Below are 12,743 nucleotides of genomic sequence, written 5' to 3'. Positions count from 1 at the left end.
AGTCTTTCCCATCTTCTAAAAAAAGAGTCACCCTCTCCCCACTATGTCACACTCTAACGACCACTCCCCTCTCTCTTCTCCTTCACAGCTAGGCTTTTTGCAAGAGTGGTGTACACTTGTCTTTGTTTTCATACTTCCCACTCACTCCTTCACTCACTGCATTCTGGCTTCATTAATCTCACCAAAATGGTTTTTACAAGATTTCTAACAACCTCCTTATTGTGTCCTGGACATTTCTTAGATCCTCTTTTCCATTGCCTTCTGCTGAAAGTCTTCCCTCAGCCTCTGTGACCCTGTACTTCCTGGATTTCCTCCTACCTCTCTGGCTACTCTTTCATAATCTCCTTTGCTGACTTCTCTTCCCCTGTTGATGCCTGACGTCGATGTTCTCAAAGTGTGAATGCAGACCCTCTACTATGTATAGTATAAGTTAAGGACTCGGTTAGTGGCTTGATTCTGCCACTTCCTCTCAGCTCTCTGACTCACCAAGGCATTGTAATTCTAGTTCCAGGAAGCTCAACCTTGAGCCTACTCCTCCAATCCTTTCAGTGTGTGTCTAAGCCAACCAATGCCTGTTAACAAATCTCCTTCAGCCCCAGCTAGTTTGAGTGGACTCTGTTGTCTGCAACTGATTCCAAATTGATAAACTAACTAAGCAGAAAAAGATGGTGATCAGGAGTGCTGGAAATGGGAAGACATAGCTCTTTATTCCCCAAACCAATCATTAGCAAGTAGTCAATTAGGCCTCTGATTTTTCACGCTTAATTCTCCTTGGAAGACAAAGCAGACTCTGGATCAGGCAGAGACTGAACTCTCTTCAGAGATTTGGTTCTACTTCAAAGGAAAAAAGGAACATTAGGAACAGAATTACCTAAGATTTCTTTCCCTTAATGTTGACTTTAAATAGATGAAGGGAGATATGGACATCTTGGATACTTAGAACATATGTCGAGTGAAAGAAGTCTAAAATAACAAAACTCACAAATAATAAGCAACATTCCCATGTATCAGCATAGTGTTTATAATTTTCATATTGAGACTCAGCCCCTAATAACCAAAAATCCATTAAATATAAAGAATATACAGAATTATAACATTGGAAAGGAGTTCCATGAGTCTCTGATCTAAAAAATTAATTGTGGTCCTCTATCCCAGTGAAAGGCCATCAGAAGTGAGCTGGAACTTCAGCAGGTGCTTGGTTTTCCTCTTTCCCTTGGTTTCCTTGTATCCCTATAATGCATCCCCCTGCTTCTTCTAGCAGTACCCTAAATTTCCTTTTAGGAAGAACTCCTCCCACTCAACCTTGGTGGGACTGCTCTCCCTGGCAGTGGGGGGGTGGGGAGGGGTGGGGCATGTGACCCAAGGTAGGCCTGTGAGCCCAAAGTGTCTCTGGATTCTGTACTTTCCATGACTTGCCTGCATATGACTTTATGTAATCCTGTGAGGCACCCATAGCCTTCAATATATTACTTCTTTTTTAAATTATTTTCCCCTTAAGTTAGCCAGAAGGTTTCCATTTCCTGCAACTAAAGAACATTGACTGAGGACTTCCAGTTTCTGGTCTGGCATGTAAAAAGCTTACAAATTGTCACTCTATCCTAACAACAACTAAAACTCTGAATAAACCAAAAAATCAACAACTCTTCTTGGATCCATCAGAGAAGTGAGATCACAGAGCAAACCATTGTCTTCAAAATTAGAGATCCAGACAGGTGGATGCAGAGAATTATAACTTGCCATGTTAGGAATCCATGAGCAGAAACTTCTGCAGGAACAAGTACTGGGTTCCTTTTACCTGATATGCATCACATCTAGCTTTAAATAAAAAACTACAAGGCTACTAAAAGGCCAAAAACATAGTTTGAAGAGACAGAGCAAGCAGCAGAACCAGACTCATTGATAAGGCAGGGATACTGGGATTATCAGACTAGGAATGTAGGACAACAATGCTAAACGCTGTAATAGAAAAAGCAGACAACATGCAAGAACAGATGGCTAATTGTAAGCAAAACAATGGGAATTTTAAGAAAGAATCAAAAATAAATGCTAGAAATCAAAAACATGGTGACAGAAATGAAGAATGACTTTGATGACTCATTAGTAGACTAGACACTCGGGAAAGAACCAAGGAGCTTGAGGATACATCAATAGAAACTTCCAAAACTGAAACGCAAAGAGAAAAAAGACTGGGGAAGAATGGAACTGAATATTCAAGAACTGTGGGACAGTTACAAAAAGTATAACATATGCGTAACGGGAAGGCCAGAGAAAAAAGAAAGAAAGGAACAGAGCATAGCGAATGATACAACACCCACTCAAAATCTGTACAAAGGAAATTCTACACGTAGACATGACATGACTTTTTAAAAAAAATTTTTACTGGAGTATAGTTGATTTACAATGTTATGTTAGTTTCAGGTGTACAGCAAAGCGAATCAGTTATACATATACACATGTTCACTCTTTTTTAGATTCTTTTCCCGTATAGGCCATTACAGAGTATTGAGTAGACTTCCTGTGCTATACAGTAGGTCCTTATTAGTTACCTATTTTATATATAGCAGCATATATATGTCAATCCCTATCTCCCAATTTATTCCCCCCACCCCCCCCAAAAACCATAAGTTTGCTTCTACATCCGTGACTCTATTTCTGTTTTGTAAATAAGTCCATTTGTACCATTATTTTTAGATTCCACATATAAGCAATATCATATGATTGTCTGACTTATTATACTTCACTCAGTATGACAATCTCTGGCTCCATCCATGTTGCTGCAAATGGCATTATTTCATTCTTTTTTTTTTTTTTATGGCTGAGTCATGACGACTTCTGAAGCATCTGTAAATAATTTCTTTCTCTCCTTTCTGTCTGAGGAGTCCACTCACAGTTTCTGACCTCCAATTTTTTTTTTTTCTCCAAGAGCTGAAGGAATTCCTAAAAGAAGGGAGAATTTAAGAAATTGGATTACCTTTGCAAATATAAGTACTTCTTAAAATCATAGGACTAATAAAAGAGGTCCCATATCCTGCCTGCTCACGTAGTACCCAACCTTCCTATCCTGAACCTATATAATGGTAAAAATATATGAAGAAAACTGAGAGGTAGGGAGAAGGCACGTGAGCATTTATTGGTACAAAATGTAATTCTCTAAGAGCTACATTATTAATTAAAGGTGCTCTGAGTGGGTTTTTACTCCTGCTCTTAATTCACTGGTTCACTGTATTATTTCATCCTTACCATCTATATAAATCTGTTTTGATGGTAATCTATAAATATCAGTTTAGAATTCTTTCATATTCTTATTTTAGTTACACAGAAATTTCAAAAAGTACAAAAAGAAATGAGCTTAAGGAAATAAATATTTCTACAGATATATGCATATAATACACCAACTATAAGAAGATCCTGATCATATCTTGCATATAAATAAGGTAAGAAAAAGGTGCATGTCCTCATTTTCTCTTGTTTGTTTTGGTTTGATTTTTTGGCTTTCATCTGAATTTTCGCTTTTGGTTATGGTGTTTTCTTTTTGTCACTTTTAGATCCTAGGAAAGGGTCACATATAAAAAATGGTAGATGTGAAATCCTGTCAGAAGTCCCTCAATTTGATCTCAGATGTTACCTATGTCTTGCCAAAGGTAAAGCTTGTTAATTTATAGGCGCCTATGTATCACATGAACGCATAAGGAGATCCAGGGCAAGTCATATTAATCATGGTGCCTCCCTTTAATTTGGTTACACAGATGGAATCCAGCTAAAATGAATTTAAAGAGAATGAAAAGGAAACGTGAGGGCTTTTCTTAGCACCAGGCGGCAATTCTACCCTGTCTCCCCGTCATACTGGTTCACAGAATCGTTTCAGCCCTGGGGCCATCATTTGCTTCTTCGTGGCTGGAGAAGTAGTCCTGGAAGAATGAGTCACAGCTATGCTGTGAGTCAGACTCAGGTCTGGTGAAGATGAAGCTCTCCCTTTCTTCCTGTGCGTAACAACACGGGGCTCGTCATGTGAGTAGCAGAGTACTTTAAAAACTAAACCTTTTCCTCCCTGTCCTTGCTGTTCGATGCCATAAGTAGGTCTGACAAAGACACCTTAGTGTTGCTTGACTCCACCACCCCACCCCGAGGTGCTAGTGACTATTCACAGCCCCTCCTAAGATGCCCCAAAGAGGAAACCAGTGCCCTCCTGTAAAACGGGAAGCCGCTTCTGGAATCGCTGCCCAGGTGTTTGGGGCCTCTTAGCGTCCAGACTGCTTGTTGTGTCAGGAACGATGTCCCCACTGTCCCCGCTGCGGCCATGGAGCTGGATGACTGCGCACTCAGGCAACTTTGTGGAGGCGCAGCCTGAAGTTCTGGACAATTGGGAAGAAAAAGCCTGGACCCCCAAGTTGGAGGTGGGGTGGGGATCCTGCCTCTCCAGAGAATGGTATCTAAAGAGCTGTGGACAAGTATACACACACCAAACACCCTGGTCACTCCAGATGGCGAGATGACCCTCGAGCGATAAAGGTCCCCACTTTCAGAACCACGGCCGGTGGAGCAGATGGGGAGTTGCATGCAGTAGGGGAAGGGGGAGGAAATCGGCTCTCGCTGGATTTTTTGCAGGAATTCCTGCAGGGCCGACGCTGGCTCAGGAAATACATTTCGAGCAGCCAGAGGGATGCGGGGTGCTCTCCGGGTGTGCTCGGGGAGTAGTCGCCAGGGGACAGGGGTTGGAGCGGCAGCGGGGCGCGGGGCGAGCGGGGCGGGTAGGTCCCAGAGGACGAGGGCGGCGGGGTCGGCTTGGGGAGGTCGGCGCCTCGCCCTCGGCCTTGGCCTGCGGGAGCTGCTGGGAAGGCGGCCGGAGCCGGCGCAGGGGCGCGGGGAGCGGGCTGGACGGTGGGATGGCGGTGGGGGTCAGGGGACCCGCACTCGAGGACCCGGGAGGCTGCAGGAAAGCCCGCGGTGGTCCCGACCCTGTCCGTGCTCTGAACTCCGGCCTCCTCCCACTGCAACTCCTGGCCTCTCGCCCATCAGGCCTGGACGTGGGTCTGACTTCTCACGCCGCGATTTCGTTGTCATCTCAGGAAGTTACTTGGCCCCTGCAGACCTCCATTTCCTCATCTGTAAAATCGAGTTGGAAATATTTCTTATGTCCTAGCAGTGTGAGAATTCAAGGAATGAACGTAAAGCAATTTTACTAAGTGCCTGCTACATGCTAACTGTTCAGTACATTTTAGCTAGGGCTATATTAGCTCAAACTCTTAGGAACTCATAACATCCCCAATCCATAAGGATCCTTGAGGGCACGTGTGCAGTCTGGGAAAAAAATGGAATTGAATTAACTTTCTTTCTAGATCAATGCCGTCCAATAGAAATATAACACAAACCATATATGTAATTTTCTAATAACCACGTTAAAAGGGTCAAAAAATCAAGTAAAATTAAATTTAATGATATATTTTGTTTAAGCCACTATATCCAAAGTACTATCATTTCAACCTGTGGCACCAGCCCAATTTCAGGAGCTTCAGTCTCCCATGTGCTGGACAGCACAGCTCAGACTCCTTGCCACTATTTGAGTCTCAGCTCAAATGTCACCACCACCTTTGACTATGTAAGTAGTGGCCCCTGTTTCCTCCCTCCCTTCATACACACACATTCACCATGGCTTTACCTTATTTTATTTTCTACACATTATTTATCACCATGTGAAATTACCTTGTTTACTGTTTCTGTCTCCCCATTAGAATCTAAGCTCCAAGGCTGCAGGTTTGGATCCTCAGCACCCAGCACAGTGCCTAGCATACTGTAGGCAGTTGTTTAATACTTGTTGGATGTATGAGTTAATGAGTTAAATGAATAGATGACTGGATGTGGTAGTATCTACCTCCTCTACAGACAGAACTACTCAATTCTGACTAAGAAGATCCCTCAGCATCATGGAAATAATATTATATTTGAAGAATAAAGAATGCATTATACTCCCAGGAATATGAAAACAGGCTTCTATAAATCTGACGATTCATCAGGCAATGGCAAGTGACTTAGCTACCACCTTGTGCCTGAGGTTATAAACTAACCCTCCCAACTGTGATGATGTAAGTTTCAGATGTTCTTCAACTGCCGTTTATTTACTTCATAGATTATCTGAAATGTAATGCCGGCTCAAAGATAAAAGACTTTTAAAAAGAGTTTTAAAATTAAAGATTAATATATAAAAATATTAGACTGAGTCTAAATGGTGAAGAGCCAATCCACTATGGATGGGTTAACCTTCACTAAAGAGAGAGTAGATGGCCTGGCCTAAGATTATGTATATCTGTTCTGCTGAGACCATCTAACACACGAGCTTTCTGGATAAAACTAAATATTTGGGCTATGGGTCAATAACAATGGTTAAAACCTACTTCTGGACAGGCTACACAATTAAGGCAACAAATGTGTTTGTGGTACTGGTTCTGATGGACTCATATGCTGTTATAAATTGGTTAGTAAAATAGTGGTCTCCAAACCTAGCTGCACAGTAGAACTGCCTAGGGAGTTTCACAAGACAGATTCTAATTCAGGCACTCTGTTGGGGCTTTGCAACCTGTCGTTAGAAAGTTCTCTTGGTGTCTTGAATAATCAGCCAGGTCTGGGAACCTCACAGCAGAATTGTCCACGTGCCACCAGAGGCAGATTCACCAGGACACCAAGGAGACTCCATTTTCAAGGGCCTAACACCCGCACGGGTCCCTCCCAAAGCCTTGTATCTAATTTCGTATTTGTAATTTTATATAATTTTTTTTTAAAAAGAAGGACCCCTTAAGCTAAAGAGATGTGCAGACTTTACTTATTATATGACCTGGATGGCATCCTGTACTGAAAACAGTCCTACATAGGACATTATTGGCACAATTGAATAAAATGGAGTGGGGGTTGTAGGTTACAATAAAGTATTGTATTACTGTTAAATTTCATAAATTTATTAGTTTTACTGATGTTACTTAAGAAAATATCCTCATCCTTAGTAAATGCAAATTGAAACATTCAAATGATAAACTGTTAAAAAAAAGAAAAAAGAAGAAGAAGAAGGTCCCCTTGTAAAGAGTTCTTTCCTCACAAAACCTGAATCTGCTTCTGGCTTTAAACTATACTGTCCCAGAAAACCACAGCTACAGAGCAAATCCAGCCCTCTGCCTGTTTTTGTACAGGCCATAAGAATGGTTTTTACATTTTTAATGGTTGAAAAGAAAAGTAACACTTTATGACCTGTGAAAATTATATGAAATGCAAATTTCAGTATCTATAGGTAAAGTTATATCGTTCACAGCCATGCTTATCTGTTTATAAATTGTCTGTGACTGCTACACAACAGAGCTGAGTAGTTGCAACAGCGATTGCGTGGCCTGCAAAGCTTAAAATATTTACTATCTGACCCTCTAAATATTTACTATCTGACCCTCCAAATATTTACTGTCTGACCCTCCAAAAAGTTGGCCAACCCTGACCTATACCATCGAATGATTACATCATAGATACAATAGAAAATTGATTTGAAAGGGTTACTTTATTTAATGTGAAAAGCATGATAGGGGAACTGTTTAACTCCCATTGTAGAGAGATTTATTCTATGAATCTACAAGTGATTGCATTCAGATGTGAATATCAAAGACTTTACAGAACCATAGCATCTTATTCAACATTATTTAGAGTAAGCTGTGCTTGGTCTATAGGTTAGGAGCAGTGTAATATAAGACCGAAGCGTTTGTGAGATGATTCAGGATAGAATGATTATAAGTAAAAACCTTCCCAGATAGAAAATACTGGAAAAATCTTGGAGGATAGTTTGCAAAAAGATGTATGCCATTAATGATTAACCATTAAGCATAAAATAGTATGTGCTCTGGGTTGTGGAAAAGTATAGTAAAATGTTGCTAAAGTTCTACTTCAAAGTTTAGCTCAGAGGTAGCTTATGAAACCACTTAACCCAATACTTTAAACAAAGCTAAAAACATTTGAACAATAACGATTAGACGAATTGGGCAAGAACTGTGACAGATCATCGAATTCTGGCAGCAAAGGAGAGCAAAAATATTGATTTAGCTGTCCCTCTTCAAAGTCGTATGATGGACACCTATGCAGAGCAGTGAGCGTAGCTCTGAAGATCTGAGATGGAGGAGAGGAGTCTTTGAAAGGACAGCCAGTGTAGCAACCTGAGTTGGTGTGAATGCTGACTGGTCAGGTTCTGTAGACATAGCAGATTTCCCAGTCAGACAAACAGCAGGTGGAAAACTAGACCGAAGGACAAATCAATTGGGAAGATTAGTAGGTGAAATGTTACTAGGTTGGGAGGTCAATGATAAAGGCAGAGCTTTTTTTTTTTAATCAGTCAGTTGACTTTACAGAATTTATGATTGGATCATACAAAAGAGAACAAGAAATCTTCCTTAACTGATTCAGGGGCCCAGGTACTTTGGAGATCCAAGTAGTCTGCTACTCCAGCTTCTGAAGGAATCTTGGCTGTTTGAAGACAATTGCTTCTGTGTCTTTTGGAAGGAGCACAGTCCTCTGCATTCCAAAGACTACCTGGGAATAATATCCCAAATGTAGTCCAACCTTTCCATTTCATGATAAGAGAAGGGTCGTGAGAGCTGGAAGGTAAGAGGTTTGTTGAGTCAGTCCTGAAGGATGAGTGATTTACCGGGCAAGACATAGGGAAACAGGAAGTAAAGCAACATTTTGGAGCATCTGCCATGTGCTAGGTACTTTGCATATGTTACTTCATTATCTCCACATCCCCTCAGTGTAATTATCATTGATTCCACTGAACCCCTGAGGAAACAGAGAGGATCAGTTTCACTCTTGCAACCAGCCAGCCAGTAACTGTAGAGCTGAAATATGAACGCAGGTCTGTCTGTCTGCCTGGCCCTGAGTCCTTACTCCTTCCTTCCTTCCTTCCTTCACCATCCTGTTCCTGGCAGGCTCTTCAAGCAGAGAAAGCAACAACAGAAAAGCACAGTATCATAAATATGTTTTCCCACTCTAAATGACCACTAAGACATTCCTTTAAGTTTATTAGAGTTATAAAAATAAAACTAAACTAATACACTTCATCAACTAATAATACTGTCTCTAAGGTGGAAGGTCGCATTACCCATTGTAGTCTTTCTTAAACCAAGTGTCAAATCCTAAATCTCAGAAATGTCCTCAATTTGGTGCCTTTGAGAGTTTCTACAATTTAACCCTCCAAATTGACTGCAAAAATTGTCTCATAAGCTGATGCAAAGCTTTGCTGACTATTGGTTGCAAGACAAGGCAAGCAGCCATCCTGGCCCTTTGTTCCAGTTGTAACTAGTGTCTTTTTCACCACACTCCAATTAGAAATGAGGCTGTACAGGACATGGAAGCAACCTAAATGTCCATCAACAGATGAATGGATAAAGAAGATGTGGCACATATATACAATGGAATATTACTCAGCCATAAAAAGGAATGAAATTAAGTTATTAGTAATGAGGTGGGTGGACCTAGAGTCTGTCATACAGAGTGAAGTAAGTCAGAAAGAGAAAAACAAATACCATATGCTAACACACATATATGGAATCTAAAAAAACGGTACTGGTGAACCCAGTAGCAGGGCAGGAAAGAAGACGCAGACATAGAGAATGGACCTGAGGATGTGGGGAGGGGGAGGGGGAAGCTGGGACCAAATGAGAGAGTGGCATGGACATTTATACACCACCAAATGTAAAATAGATAGCTAGTGGGAAGCAGTCGCATAGCACAGGGAGATCAGCTCCGTGCTTTGTGACGACCTAGAGGGATGGGATAGGGAGGGTGGAAGGGAGGCTCAAGAGGGAGGGGATATGGGGACATATGTATACATATAGCTGATTCACTTTGTTGTACAACAGAAACAAAGCAACATTGTAAAGCAATTATACTCCAATCAAGATACAAAAAATTTTTTTAAAAAAGAAGTGAGGCTGTAGTTCTAAGTCTTTCCTCCCACGGGGGTTTCTTTATCTGAGCCATTACAGGAAAGAGTCACATGATCTTTCTTCCCTTAGGTAATGGTCAGTGGTAAAAACACATTCAGTAAATCATTAGAGGAATTATTACCAGCTCCTTTAAAAAATGACATATGCTGCCATTTAGAAGTCCTTTAGTATGTTATCTGATCAATTTGTAGATATTTCGATTCCCTCTCAGACTGCATCCTCCAATTTGTCAAAGCTTATTTACATTTTGTTGCCCATTCACGAACCACTCAGAAGAGGCTGTAGGAAGAAACTCCTACCAACTAACGCTGTCTTAAAGCCTTCTGTCTACTCTAAATTCAGTAAATTTTTTGTAGACCTAGGCCTAATCTCAGATTAAACAAAACAAACGGTAACTAAGTAGATGGCCTCTTTAAGTCTGCTTGCTTTACCACAGACGAACAAGCCAAGACTATCTTAATTTGGAGTTCAGAAAGCTCCCTCCCCAACTTAGAAGTAGAGGGAAAAAGAAGACCAAGCATCAACTTAAAACAGACATTTCATAATTACAGGATTTAGGTTTGGAATCACTTCACTTAATCTTTGCATGATCCGGAACTCAACCCAGAAGATTAAAAGAACAGTATTTTCAATTCCATTCATGAAAATTAAGGACTTGGCTAGAGTTAATAAAGCTGAGAAAAAAAATATATAAGCTGTTAGTCAAGGCAATGTAATCCTTATCCCAATGCCAAGTGAAAAAATTTTAGTCATTTATTTCCATTATAATAGGTAATACTTTTGCTTATAGATTTGTAAAAGAGGACAGATAATATCCTGAAGGTGAGTCCCTCCATGTGGGAGAACCATATTAAGATACCACTGCTGGAGCAACCCCAGAAGCTTATCAGATCTAAATAAAAGATTGATGGTGATTCTGAGTTTAAAATTTAATGTCCAAGGCTAGCTACTAAATGTTACATTACAAGAATGTTGACGGTACTGTAAATCAATAAAGTCAATTATGCTCTCTTATGGGATTAATTTTATAAGATAAAAATTATTTACATATTACTGTGTTTTTTTCCAAGGACATTATTTATTTATTTCACTTACTGTCATTTGTCAAGATTTTCATTTTGATGGATTTAATGGATAATATTTAATATATGGTACATTAGAAGTTCCTACCTATAAACATGGCATACTGGGTTTGCAGATACAACATAATAACCTGGTATACCTAAATTCAAGGAAATAATTACCAACTTTTAATTATATTTAAACTGATCCTCTCCTTGGGAAAAGGAGCTCCAAGACAGCTATATTGTGCTCTGAAGACACAATCAAAATAATACTCATGGCTATGAGGCGTCTTTGTAAATAAATGGTGTCTGTTTATCCAACACTCTAGTTACTACGTAAGTCTTTTCCCAAAACCAGGTTACCAATTCACAGGGGCTTTACCTTTGACTAAACCCATCTCTCAAGTGGGTTAGAGGCTTGTGTGAGAAAGTAAATGACCTTTGTGGGTTTAAAAAAGGCTGTGAGGTTAAGACCTGTGAAATGCCACTCAAAGGTAAGAGCTGGCAGTGTTTTCTCCTGGCTCTGTCATTAATGTTCTCACTGATCTCCCTTCCCCAGCTTCCAGGAGGGAAAAAAACCATCTTACTAAATAATGCAAATGTAAATACTGTAACAACATATGCCTCGAATTGTGTTTTCATAAAATTATAAGATCTAGTTGTTTTTTTAAAATAAATTTATTTTATTTATTTATTTTTGGCTGCATTGGGTCTTCGTTGCTGCACGCGGGCTTTCTCTAGTTACACCGGGAGCGGGGGCTTCTCTTCGTTGTGGTGCGCGGCCTTCTCATTGCGGTGGCTTCTCTTGTTGTGGAGCATGGGCTCTAGGCGTGAGGGCCTCAGTAGTTGTGGCTCGCGGGCTCTAGAGTGCAGGCTCAGTAGCTGTGGCGCACAGGCTTAGTTGCTCTGCGGCATGTGGGATCTTCCTGGACCAGGGCTCGAACCCGTGTCCCCTGCATTGGCAGGCAGATTCTTAACCACTGGGCCACCAGGGAAGCCCCAAGATCTAGGTTTTTTGATTTAGGTTGATCAGACCCTTGGTTACATTTCTAATCAAGAAATAAAAGATGCCAGTGTGAAAAAAAGTCTCAAACATTATCAGAAGGCATCATTCAAAGCATATTTCATAAATTATAAGAAGTTATAATTAGTTTTTTAACTCAGAATTCAAATCTGAGAAAGACAAATTCCCAGGACAATAGTGAATTGCTTTATTATTTTGTTTTCTTAATATAGGGGTGGGTATATTTTAATCGTGGAGGAGAAATCCTGTTTCCTATTCCTAAATATATTGGATTAAAGCCATATGTGCATCAGGTTAACTAGGAATAAGGACATTTTTAAAAAGCTTTAATCATGTGCATTCAAAATAAGGATATAAAAAGCAATAATCAATTATATTTAAGTTCTGGAATCAAGAATTAACTCAGAAAAGTTTTACTAAGTTTTCATCAGCTGATATGATTATTTGTTTTAAAATGTTTCTAGTATCAACTTTAAGCTTTTTTTTCTTTTTCTGGGTAATTTGCATCATTTCCCCTTTTATAAATTCCCGTATTTGAAAAAACACAAAACATATGAAAATTTATAGGGTTTTAAAAATTGCAAAAGATACGAACACCTGTGTGAAAGTCAAACATTACAGATATGTATAAAGAAAAAGTTATTAATCTTCCCTTCACTGCCTCCAATTCCATCCCCCTGAGAAGCACAA

Source organism: Phocoena sinus, chromosome 4 (genome assembly GCF_008692025.1).
Source record: "Phocoena sinus isolate mPhoSin1 chromosome 4, mPhoSin1.pri, whole genome shotgun sequence".
Taxonomy (NCBI): domain Eukaryota; kingdom Metazoa; phylum Chordata; class Mammalia; order Artiodactyla; family Phocoenidae; genus Phocoena; species Phocoena sinus.
The sequence above is the reverse complement of the archived record's forward strand: the minus strand, read 5'-3'. Positions refer to the sequence as shown.